Below are 16293 nucleotides of genomic sequence, written 5' to 3'. Positions count from 1 at the left end.
TAATTCAAATTTGAAAGTATAAAATTATCATGTAAAATATTACTGTCCATTTTCCTGTACCTTTGTTCATATGCAGTCACTATTCTACTCCATAATCATCCATGCTTAAAGAAAGTCATTACATTCACTCACATCTTCCATGTGACAAGTAAAAATATGCAAATTCAGAAACTGGAAGTATGCTGCACCAAAATTTGTTTAGTACTTGCAGAGAACCCTATTAAATATTTAAATTGTTTATATTTCTAGAAAAAGATATGGTTAAGAAATGAAATTCATATGAGAAAAATAGAAAAAAGAATGTAAACATGAATCCTGAAAAATAACTAAATTTAGCCCTGTGCCTAAAATAAACAAGGTTTGTTAATAATAATTATCTCAATTAATAAAATCTTAAACTCACCTTTATATTTATTGTTCTATTTTGATCAATTCAAGAGCTCTTAAACTCTTCTTCAAAAAACTTGCAGCTACTATTTCTAAAGTACAGGGCTTATTTCTGAAGTAATTGTTTATTTTCAAATGACTTATTTTCAAAACTTGGGGTTTTTCTGAAAGTATGACAGTATATAATTTCAGTATAATTTTGTCTGTGAGTTAAAAAATACTTAAAACTTTTATGGATTCATGGTTAACATTATGTTTTTACTGGAGTGCCTACTGGAATTTTGTGGGTCTAGGTACATTTGATGAATCATTTGCATACATACAGTCCTACAAAGAAAATTCTGATCTTATGGTTTCATAAAGGTTTACTATTTTGACAGCAACCTGGACACTGAATATAAGGTACAAACAAAGGACTCAGGAATCAGAAATTAGGGAAATTTATTCTACATGCTATATCTGCATGCTATTATTGGTATGTGTGCAATTCCTAACAAAGTTTAAGAAATCCCAGAGCTTCTGAGCAACAAAGAAGGTTGAGGATAAATGTTTTCTTAACCAACTCACAGAGCTGACTCATGTAAACAAACTAAGGTAGACCAATGCCTCTCATGCTCACCCACTTCTAGCTTTTAGCAGGAGCCAGAGCTAACAGAATAAAGGAAAGCCTTTTTTCTGAGATATTTGTGGGGTACTTCTTTTTCATTGCTCCTTCTTGGGTTATTTTCAAAACTCAATGTAATTTGAAAGGAGTATGAAGAGGTAAGAGTCAGAGAGGGAAAATGGTGATGGAGTTACAACTCCCACCTCCCAGAACCAAAGTGGATTACAACTTAACTTAGGAACAATCATCTTGAAAAATCAACTTTAGACTAAACTAAGAGGAATCTATATATAGCTAAGCATTACTGAAGGAACCACACTGAGCTGGTAAGAAAGGCGGAGATGCAGAAAGGGCTACTCCGCTCCCAGGAGTGAGCAGCGACCCGGAGAATCTCTCACGGTGGGGTGAGTTTCTGGGAGAGTTGTGGACCCTCAGCCCTAGAACTGGACTCCAGCCTAGAGCCCCAGAGATTAGAGGAGGTGTATGGACAGTAATTAGCCGAAAGAAGAGCTGGGTTACTGTTTGCAAGAGGAACACAGAAATCTCAGACCCAGGCTCCGTCTTAAAGAGACCGTGCAGAAAATCTCGTTCATAGCCACTTACCCAGGGCTTCAGAAGCAGGGAGTGCCAAGAGGACTGGAGTTGAAAGAGGAGAGTGTAGCCTTGGGGGCAAAAGGAGAGCCACCCTGACCTCTATACTGGTTCACTCCCCAAACCTAAAGTGTCTATTCTTCCTGGGAGAGCAAAGCCAGCAAAGGGAAGCAATTACCCCACCCATCAGAGGCTCTCCTGCTCTAGTCAGTGAAGAATGACACTTAGAAGCAGGGGGCACATCAGGGACACAGGATTTGAGTGCTGAGGTCAGGGCTACATGGCCCCCCGAACCTGCAGAGTACCCTCCAAAGGGTGGGAGGGCTCGGCTGCAGCAGCAGTCGCAGCACTTGGCCCACACAGTGGCGGGGGGACTGGACCCCAGAGAGGCCTCCCACATGCCCATGAGGGCTGAACCCTGAGGGACGAGGCATCCCCTGTGCCATTGCAGGGCAGACCCCAGTGGGGTGAGGCATCCTGCATGCCCAAAGAAGGTGGAGCCCAGCAAGGGGTGCTGCGTGCCCACAGAGGGTAGAGTCAAGTTGCCCATGTAGAGACGGTGAGAGGCAGAATCCAGAGAGGCATCCCAAGTGCTGGTGGGGGACGAAGTCCAGAGAGGTAGCCCACACACCCACAAAGGGCAGAGCCCAGCAGTCTGCGCTGAGAAGGAGAGGGGTGGAGCCTGAAGAGGTGTCCCACACTCCTGTGGAGGTGGATCCCAGTGAGGCAAGGAGTCCCCTGTGCCAGCAGAGCATCCTGAGCTGCAGCCCGTGAGCCCACACTGGTGTCCAAGTGCCTAAGGAGTTGAAGGCAGAGGGGGGCTGGTGGAAAGACCTCACATTAGGAATAGAGAGGCCACAAACACTGGCCAAGAGTATATAAAAGCCAGCCTAGTAGTGCAGCTGATAGTTACAATGGCATCAGGACCCAGCAGAGGCAGCCCAAAATTCTGGATTCCATGTAGCTCCAAGAAAGTTGCTAATGGCCAGTCAAAAGCAGTGACCACCACTGGTCTGCACCAGGTTCCAGCCAGGGAGGTCCAGGGCTGGTACATCCAGCTGCCAGATATGGAGAGCATCAGCTCAGGACCTAACAACCATAGTTACAGTAGTATCCAATCTATATGGAGACAAAATGGGAAGACAGAGAAGTACAATTCAAATGAATTAACAAGAGAAATACCCAGAAAAAGAACTGAATAAAATGGAAATAAACAAGATACCGGATGCAAAGTTTAGGATAATGATTGTTAGGATGCTTAATGATCTTGGAGCAACAATAGATGGACAAAATGAGCACCTAAACAAAGAGATAGCTGGCATCAAAAAGGACATTGAAATCATAAAAAAGAATCAGACAGAAATGACAAACACAATATCAGAAATGAAGACGACACTAGAAGGAACTAAAAGCAGGCTGGACAAAGCAGAGATCAAAACAGCGATTTAGAGGACAAGATAAGTGAAAGCACAAAAGCAGAACAGCAAAAGAAAAGAGGATCAAAAAGTCTGAGGAAACGCTAAAAAGAGCTCTGTGACAACATCAAGAGAAGCAACATCCACATAATAGGAGTACCTGAAAAAGAAGAGAAAGAAAAAGGGATAGAGAACCTGATTGAAAAAATAATAGCTGACAATTTCCCTAAATTGATGAAGGAAAAAGTTACACAAGTTCAAGAAGCACAGAGAATCCCATTAAAATGGAACCCAAAGAGACCTACACCAAGACACATCATAACTAAAATACTAAAGCTAAGAGATTAAAAAAATACTAAAAGACGCAAGAGAAAAGCAGTCAATAACTTACAAAGGAGCCCCCATAAGGATGACATCAGACTTCTCAACAGAAACACTTGAGGTCAGAAGGAAATGGCAAGAAATGTTTGAAGTAATGCAGAACAAGAATTTACAACAAAGACTTCTTGATCCAGTAAGGCTGTCATTTAAAATTGGAGGAAAAATAAAAAGCTTCCCAGACCAAAAAAAAAAAAAAAACTCAAAGAATTCATTACAACCTAACTAATGCTGCAAGAAATGTTAAGAAGCCTGTTGGAAACAGATCAAAGTGGGAAAAGGATATAGCAAAAGAGAAATAAGTTTTAAAGAATAAAATGGCAATAAACAACTACATATCAATAATAACCTTAAATGTAAATAGATTAAATGATCCAATCAAAAGATATAGGGTAAGCCCTGGCCGGTTGTCTCAGCGGTAGAGTGTTGGCCTGGCGTGCGGGGGACCCGGGTACAATTTCCGGCCAGGGCACATAGGAGAGGCGCCCATTTGCTTCTCCACCCCCCCTTCCTCTCTGTCTTCTCTTCTCCTCCCACAGCCAAGGCTCCATTGGAGCAAAGATGGCCCAGGCACTGGGGATGGCTCCTTGGCCTCTGCCCCAGGCACTGGAGTGGCTCTGGTCACGGCAGAGTGACGCCCTGGAGGGGCAGAGCATCGCCCCCCGGTGGGCAGAGCGTCACCCCTGGTGGGCATGCTGGGTGGATCCCGGTCGGGCGCATGCAGGAGTCTGTCTGACTGTCTCACCCCGTTTCCAGCTTTGGAAAAATACAAAAAAAAAAAAAAGATATAGGGTAGCTGCCTGGATAAGAAAACAGGACCCGTACATATGCTGTCTACAAGAGACATACCTTAAAACAAAAGATGCACATAGACTGAAGGTAAAAGGATGGAAAAAAACATTTCATGCAAATGGAAATGAAAAAAAAGCTGGGGTAGCAATACTTATATGAGACAAAATGGACTTTAAAACAAAGGATATAGTAAGAGATAAAGAAGGCCACTACATAATGATAAAGGGAGCAATCCAACAGGAAGATATAACTATTATAAATATCTATGCCCCTAATATAGAAACAACTAAATATATAAAGCAGACTTTGATGGATGTAAAGGGCAAAATCAATAGCAATACTATAATAGTAGGGGACTTCAACACCCCACTAATATTACTAGATAGATCCTCAAGAATGAAAATTTACAAAGAAACAGTAGACTAAAAGGACACACTAGATCAACTCGATTTAATAGATATCTTCAGAACCTTTCACCCTAAAGCAGCAGAATATGCATTCTTTTCAAGTGCTCATGGTACATTCTCTAGGATAGACCACATGTTAGGGCACAAAAGTGGTCTCAACAAATTTAAGAAGATTGAAATCATATCAAGCACCTTCTCTGATCACAATGACATGAAACTAGAAATCAACCACAACAGAAAAACTCAAAAATTCTCAAACACATAGAAACTAAATAGCAGGTTGTTAAATAATGAATGGATTAAGAATGAGGTCAAAGAAGAAATAAAAAAATGCTAGAAATGAATGATCATGAGTATACCACAACTAAAAATTTATGGGACACAGCAAAAGCAGTACTGAGAGGGCAGTTCATAGCACTACAGGCACATTTAAAGAAGCTAGAAATAGCTCAAATAAACAACTTAACCCTCCATCTAAAAGAACTAGAAAAAGAACAGTAAGTAAAGCCCAAATGTAGTAGAAGAAAGGAAATAATAAAGATCAGAGCAGAAATAAATGACATAGAGGCTAAAAAAACAATACAGAGGATCAATGAAACTAGGAGCTGGTTCTTTGAAAAGGTAAACAAGATAGATGAACCTTTAACTAGACTCACCAAGAAAAAGAGAGAGGACTCAAATAAATAAAATTAGAAATGAGAGTGGAGAAATAACAACTGACACAACAGAAATACAAAATATTGTAAGAAAATACTATGAAGAGCTGTATACCAAAAAACTAGACAACCTAGATGAAATGGACAAATTCCTTGAAACATGCAATCTTCCAAAAATCAATCTGAAACAATCAGAAAACCTAAACAGACTGATTACAACAAAAGAGATCGAAACAGTTATCAAAAAACTCCCAACAAAGAAAAGTCCTGGGCCTGATGGCTTCACAAGTGAATTCTACCAAATATTCAAAGAAGAACTAACTGCTATCCTTCTCAAGCTATTTCAAAAAATTCACGAGGAAGGAAGACTTTCAAGCTCCTTTTATGAGGCGAGCATAATTCTGATTTCAAAACCAGGCAAAGACACTACAAAGAAAGAAAATTATAGGCCAACATCCCTGATGAATATTAGCAAACAAGATCCAACAATATATGAAAAAAATTATACACAATGATCAATGGGATTTATTCTGAGGAGGCAAGGCTGGTACAATATTTGCAAATCAATCAATGTGATTCATCAAATAAACAAAAGGAAAGAGAAAAACCACATGATAATTTCAATAGATGCAGAAAAAGCATTTGATAAAATCCTGTACCCATTCATGATCAAAACTCTCAGCAAAGTGGGAATACAGGGAACATACCTCAACATGATAAAAGCCATCTATAACAAACACACAGCCAACATCATACTCAATGGGCAAAAATTAAAAGCAATCTCCTTAAGATCAGGAACACAGCAGGGGTGCATCCTTTCACCACTCTTATTTAACATAGTCCTGGAAGTTTTAACCACAGCAATCAGACAAAAAGAAGAAATAAAAGGCATTCAAGTTGGAAAAGAAAAAGTAAAACTATCATTATTTTCAGATGATATGATATTGTATAAAAAAAAACCTAAATTCTCAGTCAAAAAACTACTGGACCTGATCAATGAATTCAGCTAAGTGGCAGTATATAAAATTAATGCTCAGAAATCAGAGGCATTTTTATACACCAACAATGAACAGTCAGAAAGAGAAATTAAGGAAACAATCCCCTTCACTATTACAACCAAAAAAATAAAGTACCTAGGAGTAAACTTAACCAAGGAGATTAAAGACTTGTACTCAGAAAATTATAAAACATTGATAAAAGAAATCAAGGAAGATACAAACAAGTGGAAGCATATACCATACTCATGGTTAGGAAGAATAAACATCATTAAAATGCCTATATTACCCAAAGCAATTTATAAATTCAATGCAATATCAATTAAAATACCAATGACATACTTTAAAGACATAGATCACATATTCCAAAAATTTATATGGAATCAAAAAAGAACACGAATAGCCTCAGCAATCTTAAAAAAGAAGAATAAAGTGGGAGGTATCACACTTCCTGATATCAAGTTATACTACAAGGCCATTGTACTCAAAACAGCCTGGTACTGGCATAAGAACAGGCATATAGATCAACGGAAAAGAACAGAGAACCCAGAAATAAACCCATAGCTCTATGGACAACTGATATTTGACAAAGGAGGTAAGGGCATACAATGGAGTAAAGACAGCTTCTTTAATAAATGGTGTTGGGAAAACTGGACAGCTACCTGCAAAAAAATGAAACTAGACCACCAACTTACACCATTCAAAGAAATAAACTCAAAATGGATAAAAGACTTAAATGTAGGCCGTGAAACCATAAGCATCTTAGAAGAAAACACAGGCAGTAAGCTCTCTGACATTTCTCGCAGCAATATATTTGCTGATTTGTCTCCACAGGCAAGTGAAATAAAAGACAGGATAAACTAATGGGATTATATCAAACTAAAAAGCTTTTGCACAATAAGAACAGAATAAAAAGACAAACTACAAAATGGGAGAACATATTGAACTTATCAGAGAACAATACATCTGATAAGAAGTTAATAAACAAAATTTATAAAGAACTTGTAAATCTCAACACCAGGAAGATAAACAATCCAATCAAAAAATGGGCAAAAGAAATGAATAGAAACTTCTCCAAAGAGGACATACAGATGGCCAATAGGCATATGAAAAAATGTTCAACATCACTAATCATTAGAGAAATGCAAATTAAAACCACAATGAGATATCACTTCATACCAGTCAGAATGGCGCTCATCAACAAAACAACACAGAACAAGTGCTGGTGAGGATGCTCCTGCACTGCTGGTGGAAATGCAGACTGGTATAGCCACTGTGGAAAACAGTATGGAGATTCCTCAAAAAATTAAAAATTGAACTGTCTTTTGACCCAGCTATCCATCTTTTAGGAATATACCCCAAGAACACCATAGAACCGTTCCAAAAGGAAAATGCACCCCCATGTTTGTGGCAGCATTGTTCACAATAGCGAAGATCTGGAAACAGCCCAAGTGTCCCTCAGTGGACGAGTGGATTAAAAAGCTGTGGTACAGGCCCTGGCCAATTGGCTCAGCGGTAGAGCGTCAGCCTGGCATGCGGGGGACCCGGGTTCAATTTCCGGCCAGGGCACATAGGAGAAGTGCCCATTTGCTTCTCCACCCACCCCCTTCCCCTCTGTCTCTCTCTTCCCCTCCCACAACCAAGGCTCCATTGGAGCAGGGATGGCCCGGGTGCTGGGGATGGCTCCTTGGTCACTGCCCCAGGCACTAGAGTGGCTCTGGTCATGGCAGAGCGACGCCCTAGAGGGGCAGAGCATTGCCCCCTGGTGGGCAGAACGTCGCCCCTGGTGGGCGTGCTGGGTGGATCCCGGTCGGGCGCATGCAGGAGTCTGTCTGACTGTCTCTCCCCATTTCCAGCTTCAGAAAAATACAAAAAAAAAAAAAAAAAAAAAAGCTGTGGTACATATATACTATGGAATACTACTCAGCCATAAGAAATGATGGCATCGGATCATTTACAACCACATGGATGGACCTTGATAACATTATACTGAGCGAAATAAGTAAATCAGAAAAAACTAAGAACTATATGAATCCATACATAGATGGGTCATAAAAATGAGACTCAGAGACATGGACAAGAGTGTGATGTTAACGGGGGGTAGGGGTAGGGAGGGGGCGAGGAAGGAGAGAGAGGGGTGAGGTAGGGGAGGGGCACAAAGAAAACCAGATAGAAGGTGACAGAAGACAATTTGACTTTGGGTGAGGGGTATGCAACATAATCAAATGTCAAAATAATCTGGAGATGTTTTCTCTGAACATATGTACCCTGATTAATCAGTGTCACTGCATTAAAATTAATAAAAAAAATATATTAAAAAAACATGGTGGTAAATATAAACAATGGAATACTATGGAGCCATGAAAAAGAAGGAAATCTTACCTTTTGCGACAATGGACCTGAAAACTATTATGTTAAGTGAAATAAGCTAGGCAGAGAAAGATAAATAGCATATGATCTCACTCACTTGAGGAATTCAAGGAACAATGTGAACTGAGGAACGGAATAGAGCAGATGCAGGATCAAAGAGACCAGAAGAAAAGCAGTCAGAGGGAAAGGGGATGATAGGATGGGATCAGAAAAGGGAAAGAGATTGGTGAAATTATACACACATAACATAGCTTTATTGAGAGCAGAAAAGCAAATTCTGGAAGGAAGAGGGGAGGGCATTGGGGGGAGCAGGACAAGCGGGATGTTGAGGGGATCACAGGGGAGGGGTGAATGCATTTGGGGGGACACTAGAATCTATGTAAACACAATAAATTAAAATCAATTAAAGAAAGTGGTGAGTCAACACTGAGATTTATATACATCAGTATAGTGGGCTCACACATACAACTTACACCAGGGGTCCCCAAACTTTTTACACAGGGGATCAGTTCACTGTCCCTCAGACCATTGGAGGGCCAGATTATAAAAAAAAACTATGAACAAATCCCTATGCACACTGCACATATCTTATTTTCAAGTAAAAAAACAAAACGGGAACAAATACAATATTTAAAATAAAGAACAAGTAAATTTAAATCAACAAACTGACCAGTATTTCAATGAGAACTATGCTCCTCTCACTGACCGCCAATGAAAGAGGTGCCCCTTCTGGAAGTGCGGCGGGGGCCGGATAAATGGCCTCAGGGGGCCGCATGCGGCCCGCAGGCTGTAGTTTGGGAACCCCAGACTTACACCATACCAAGGATCTATAAGCAAAACATCTAGCGCTTTACTGTGCCTGTGCTCTCCCCAGCTGCTTCAGAAGCCCTCAAGCCCTGGTTAATGGGGTAAGGTGACCACCCAATCCAGTTTAAAGTGTAGTCTGATTCAATAATGTAAACAATCTCTCTCAGCTAAAACTGTTCATTCATGTAGTTTCTCCCCTCTCTCTGTTTCTCTCTCTCTAAAATAATGCCCAGTTGTATGGGAGGAGGCAACTGGGGGAGGGAGGGTAAGTAATTAGTTTATCCACCATCATAGTCTTAGGGGTAAAAGTAGGTTGAATTTATTGGATCTACGTGCTGTCCTTTGTCTCCTCAAGTTCTTGATCAATGTCCCTGTCTATCTGGTCTCCGTGAATACTGCTGGCGTCTGATGCAGAAGTCTACTTGATGGTACGTGGTGTCCTTTCTTTTGGCTAAGGCAAAGCTCCCTAGTAATCAACCTGGCTGACAACTCACCTTGGACTCTACTGATCCTACATTCCCACATTGCTCCCTGAAATCCTGTTATAATTCCCATTCAGCAAAGGCACTGCCTTAACACCAGTAACTGCCTGCCTTCAGATTTCTTACGTATTTAAAATAAAATACTACTTGCATAAGCTTTCTGCTCTTTCCAAATGAGTACATTTCTAACTAAAACAAGAATCTAACACAGTACCAGGCATGCAGTAACTCTCACTTATTCATCCATTTATTTAACAAAAAAAATTTTAGTGGCAATTAAGTGCTAGACACTAAGCCAATATAAAAGATACAGTAATGAATGATCCAGCAAAATAGCTGCTTTTTTTGGAATTTACATTCTAGTAGAGAAATTCATGCAAAGCACACAAACAAAACTTCTCATAGTGACAAAATTTCTCATACAGTGACAACATAAAACAGGTAGTGTGACAGATGTGATGGGGGGGTAAAGGTGGGAAATGAAGTGGAAAAGCACTTCAGAGGCATTGAGACCTACATAAAAAGGTAAGCCACAAATCAAATATCTGGATAGAAAGGTACTCCAAACAAACAAATAAGAAAAAGCAAGTGAAAATGTCCTGGGCAGTGTTTAGGAAGCAGAGAGAAGCCAGTATGGCTGCAGTGTAGTGAAAAGGGAAGAGGGGTAAGAGGTTAAGGGAGGTGATGGGGAATCTCAGAGGTGAGGAGTCTGAATTTGATTCAAAGGATAATAAATAATTTACTAGAAGGTTTTAATTAATAAAAACTATCTAAACAGGCATAATATAATAATATGTATTTGACCAGTTCAAGTAATTCTTTTTTTTACTGTTTAATCCATACAACTATTTCTAAGTTTGTATCATAATTGTATTTATTTGTTTAATGTCTGTCTTCCTTAGTAGACCATGAGCCATATGAAAATAGGGTCTACGGCCCTGGACAGCTGGCTCAGTGGATAGAGCGTCAGCCCAGTGTGCAGATGTCACTGGTCAGGGCACACATGAGAAGCAACCATCTGCTTCTCCTCTTTCCTCTCCCCTTTTCTCTCTTTTCCCCTTTCACAGCCAGTGGCTTGATTGGTTCAAGTATTAGCCCCAGACACTAAAGATAGATAGGTTGGTCCAAGTATCAGCCCCAGACAGGGGTTTGCTGGGTTGATTCCAGTCCAGGAGCATGTGGGAGTCTGTCTCTCTGTCTCCCTTCCTCTCATGTGTAAAAAAATAAATAAATAAAGGAAAAAAAAAAGAAAATAGGGTCCACATCTCTCTTGTCACTAAATCCCCAGAATCTAACACAGTGCCTCTTAGATAGTGAAGGTTCAAAATATATTTTTTCAAACAAACAAACAAACAAAAATTAACAATAGAATGACTATTCTATGGTAGACACTGTGTCACATACTGAATTAGAACCAGTCCCTGCATTCAAGATGCTCAGTCTACTGAAGGAGACCAGCATGTGACTGATTACCAATAATACAACATGGTAAGTGCTGCACCAGAAATATGCACAAATACTAGGGGAACATAAGGGAGAAAGTGACTAATTCCACTTAAAGGTAGGGAAAGTGTTAAGAAAGTTTTTAAGTAAGAAATAATAAATATTCATTTCCTTGGATGAATATTAATACCAAGAAAGAACATCTTACATCATGTTCTAGTAATTTTTTTTAGTGCTACAGTTCAATAGAACATATACTCTCTTGACAAAAAAAATTTTTTAATATATTATTACCATAATATTTCAAGACGTCTTGAAAGGGTTTATTCCTAAAATCTTTTGGACTCTTCTCTTTATTCTTCTCATTATGTATACTAAATCCCTACACCTGGAAGTTAAACTCAAGACTAAAATATTCATAAAATTGCCATGCAAGCTATATGAAAACCTAGATGGAAAAACCTAGTGTATTCTGCTTTTTGCCAGCTACCATATACAGGGGTGGGCAAAAGCAGGTTTACAGATGTTTGTTTGGAAAATAATACAACAATTAATAAACAATACAAGAATAAACTGTCACATACTTACAACTGTAACCCTATTTTTGCCAACCCCTGTTTTAGTGATAAAGATCCACCACTAAGTTTTTATTAATTATGTACTTAGCAGAAATCATCAGATCCTTCCTTGCTCTCAATTAACTTTTTGGATTTCATTACTCTGTATAGTAGTCTCATACGCCAGCAAAATTAATTAATTTTTCCTATTTCAGGAATAGCACAAATAAAGTCATCTTCCATTTAAAAACAAACATCCTAATAGATAAAGTATATATATTTAGTTAAATGGTGCCATCTGGTGACATAAATCCTGTAGCAAATACACAAAGTATAAAGCCAAGAATGTCAATTAATCCTCTTGATAGCATCCAATCTAAAGTGTCAAATTTAAACTTAGAAATACTGAATCCCACCTGAGACATGAAAACACAACTAATGACATCAGCATATGACGGCTTAACATCAGAAATAATAAGAATTGTCTGGATCACATCTTTTTTTTTTTTTTTTGAACAGAGACAGAGAGAGAGACAGAGAGAGGGACAGATAGGGACAGACAGACAGGAAGGGAAAGAGATGAGAAGAAGCATCAATTCTTTGTTATGACTCCTTAGTCTCCTTAGTTGTTCATTGATTGCTTTCTCATATGTGCCTTGACTGGGGGGCTCCAGCCAAGCCAGTGACCCTTTGCTCAAACCAGCAACCTTGGGCTCAAGCCAGTGACCTTGGGCTTTAAGCCAGCAACCTTTGGGCTCAAGCCAGCAACCATGGAATCAGGTCTATGATCCCGTGCTCAAGCTGGCGACCTTGCATTCAAGCGGAAGACCTTGTAGTTTCGAACCTGAGTCCTCAGCATCCCAGGCCAACACTCTATCCACTGTGTCACCACCTGGTCAAGCTATGCTTACCACTCTTTTTTCTCAAGTTTACCTTCAACTTTAAGTCTTTGGAAGAGATTTAAGTCTAATCTGATATCCTCATCCAACTCCTAGAGGGCATTTTTAAAGCATAAACATCAAAAACATCTTGAATCGCTGTTGCAGTCAAATCCATTTCTTCATTTTCTTTCTGACCTCTATGGATCTGTATAATTTCTTTACCTCAAATACCCCTTCCCTAAGAAAGTTTTCTCTGATTCCATAGCTAAGGTTAAGCCTCTTGCTCATAGCACACTCTACTTCTCCTTTGTCACTTTTATCACAATTGCAAATATATACTATTTATACAATTTTGTTTAGTGCTTGTGTTCTCAGTGAACATACCAGAGTTCCTGGCATAGTCTTCAATAAATATCTCTGGATGGATGGGTGAATGGATGGATGGATGGGAAAAATGTCCTTCTCTATCTTCTCTTCTTACCCAAATCCTATCATTTACAAGACCAAGCTCTCGTTTATATTTATATAAAACCTTCCCTAGCAACATCAATCTACAATGATCCCTAGTTCTCTGAACTCCTACAGCATTTTGGTCTAACTTCCAGAGTTTAGTCCTTAATTCTATCCTTTCTTTCTTTCTTTTTTTTTTTTTTTTTTTTTGCATTTTTCTGAAGCTGGAAACAGGGAGAGACAGTCAGACAGACTCCCGCATGCGCCCGACCGGGATCCACCCGGCACGCCCACCAGGGGTGACGCTCTGCCCATCCTGGGCGTCGCCATGTTGCGACCAGAGCCACTCTAGCGCCTGAGGCAGAGGCCACAGAGCCATCCCCAGCGCCCGGGGCCATCTTTGCTCCAATGGAGCCTTGGCTACGGGAGGGGAAGAGAGAGACAGAGAGGAAGGCGTGGCAGAGGGGTGGAGAAGCAAATGGGCGCTTCTCCTGTGTGCCCTGGCCGGAATTGTATCCTTTCTTGTACTTGTTTGTATGTATGTGAATGTTACCACCTCAACTGACTTCTACTACTTCATGGTAAGGATTTGGTCTTTAATAACATCCATCTGCATAAATCCATGTAAATAGGTAAAAACTTCATTAATTATTATTCAATTGTAATAACTAAAATAGCAGCACTCTCGCTCTGTGCATGTGCACACGCTGAGGGGGCCCGCCCCAGCCGCCATCACCCCCGCCTCAGCTTTATGGTCTCTCCCTAGAGCTTTGCCTCGGGGTCCGCTGCTGTGGTCCTGTGGCACAGCCGGCCCGCGTGGCAGTGACATGGAGGAATTCGACTCCGAAGACTCCTCCCCCTCAAAGGAGGACGAGGACTACGTGCCTTTGGATGGAGAGTATAGTGAAGATGATGTAAATGAATTAGTGAAGGAAGATGAAGTGGATGGTGAAGAGCAGACACAGAAAACCAAAGGGAAAAAAAGAATGACTCAGAGCGTTCCTGTCAGGAAGAGTAAACGAGGTGGCCTCTCATTAGAAGAGGAAGAGGAAGATAGCAGCGGGGAGTCTGGAAGCAGTAGCAGCGAAGAGAAAGACACAGCTGCAGAGCAGGATGAAGGTGCTGGGTCAGAGGATGCCAGGAAGAAAAAGGAGGATGAACTGTGGGCCAGCTTCCTCAATGATGTGGGAACAAAATCAAAAGTGCCCCCAAACCCTCAAGTTAAAAAAAAGAGAGGAGACTGAAGAGACGAGTTCAAGTAAATTGTTTGTCAAAGCAGAAGAGCCAGAAAAACCTAAAGAGGCAGAAAAAGTAAAAATCACCAAGGTGTTTGATTTTGCTGGTGAAGAAGTCAGGGTGACTAAGGAAGTGGATGCTACATCTAAAGAGGCCAAATCCTTCTTCAAGCAAAATGAGAAAAAAATCACAGGCTAATGTCCCTTCAACTGTGCCCTCACTCCCTGCTGGGTCAGGATTAAAAAGATCATGTGGCATGAGCAGCCTTTTGGGAAAAATTGGAGCCAAAAAGCAGAAGATGAGCACCCTAGAGAAATCCAAACTGGACTGGGAGAGCTTCAAGGAGGAAGAAGGCATTGGTGAAGAACTGGCCATCCACAATCGAGGGAAGGAAGGGTACATTGAACGGAAAGCTATTCTAGACCGAGTGAATCACAGGCAGTTTGAAATTGCTTGAGATCTCAGGTTGAGCAAAATGAAACCCTGATGTTATGGGAGGAAATCAACAGCCACTAATCCTGTTTACAATGTGAGCTTCTTTTGCGTCTGTGAAATGTCTCCAGTGTTGCTCCTCAGCTGTTTCCCAGCAAGGCCTTCTTTTCTACCTTGAATTTCTGTCTTTGTATCTTTGTCTCACATGGTTTCATTCATTTTACTTTTAAAAGTTTGTCCTTAAAACTGGAAAGCCACATGCAAAAGAATGAAACTGGACTACAGTCTCTCCCCCTGTACAAAAATTAACTCAAAATGGATCAAAGATCTAAACATAAGACCTGAAACAATTAAGTACATAGAAGAAGACATAGGTACTCAACTCATGGACCTGGGTTTTAAAGAGCATTTTATGAATTTGACTCCAATGGCAAGAGAAGTGAAGGCAAAAATTAATGAATGGGACTACATCAGACTAAGAAGTTTTTGCTCAGCAAGAGAAACTGATAACAAAATAAACAGAAAGCCAACTAAATGGGAAATGATATTTTCAAACAACAGCTCAGATAAGGGCCTAATATACAAAATATACAAAGAACTCATAAAACTCAACAACAAACAAACAAACAATCCCATAAAAAAATGGGAAGAGGATATGAACAGACACTTCTCCCAGGAAGAAATACAAATGGCCAACAGATATATGAAAAGATGCTCATCTTCTTTAGCTATTAGAGAAATGCAAATCAAAACAGCAATGAGATACCACCTCACACCTGTTCGATTAGCTATTATTAGCAAGACAGGTAATAGCAAATGTTGGAGAGGCTGTGGAGAAAAAGGAACCCTCATACACTGTTGGTGGGAATGTAAAGTAGTACAACCATTATGGAAGAAAGTATGGTGGTTCCTCAAAAAACTGAAAATAGAACTACCTTATGACCCAGCAATCCCTCTACTGGGTATATACCCCCAAAACTCAGAAACATTGATACGTAAAGACACATGCAGCCCCATGTTTATTGCAGCATTGTTCACAGTGGCCAGGACATGGAAACAACCAAAAATCCCGTCAATAGATGACTGGATAAAGAAGATGTGGCACATATACACTATGGAATACTACTCAGCCATAAGAAATGATGACATCAGATCATTTACAGCAAAATGGTGGGATCTTGATAACATGATATGAAGTGAAATAAGTAAATCAGAAAAAACCAGGAACTGCATTATTCCATACGTAGGTGGGACATAAAAGTGAAACTAAGAGACATTGATAAGAGTGTGGTGGTTACGGGGGGGAGGGGGGAATGGGGGAGGAGAAGGGGGAGGGGGAGGGGCACAAAGAAAACAAGATAGAAGGTGACAGAGGACAATCTGACTTTGGGTGACGGGTATGCATCATAA

The 16293-nt window shown here is 40.3% G+C and overlaps 1 protein-coding gene and 1 pseudogene across 3 annotated transcripts in view; one reads left to right on the top strand and one right to left on the bottom strand.

The window, feature by feature from the left end:
* DLG2 (discs large MAGUK scaffold protein 2) overlaps nucleotides 1-16293 on the bottom strand; it is a 2196962-nt gene that overhangs the window by 2155466 nt on the left and 25203 nt on the right. The window lies entirely within an intron of this gene.
* Nucleotides 14033-14979, top strand: LOC136320536 (craniofacial development protein 1 pseudogene; annotated as a pseudogene).

This window comes from Saccopteryx bilineata, chromosome 1 (assembly GCF_036850765.1).
Source record: "Saccopteryx bilineata isolate mSacBil1 chromosome 1, mSacBil1_pri_phased_curated, whole genome shotgun sequence".
Taxonomy (NCBI): domain Eukaryota; kingdom Metazoa; phylum Chordata; class Mammalia; order Chiroptera; family Emballonuridae; genus Saccopteryx; species Saccopteryx bilineata.
The sequence above is the reverse complement of the archived record's forward strand: the minus strand, read 5'-3'. Positions and strand labels throughout refer to the sequence as shown.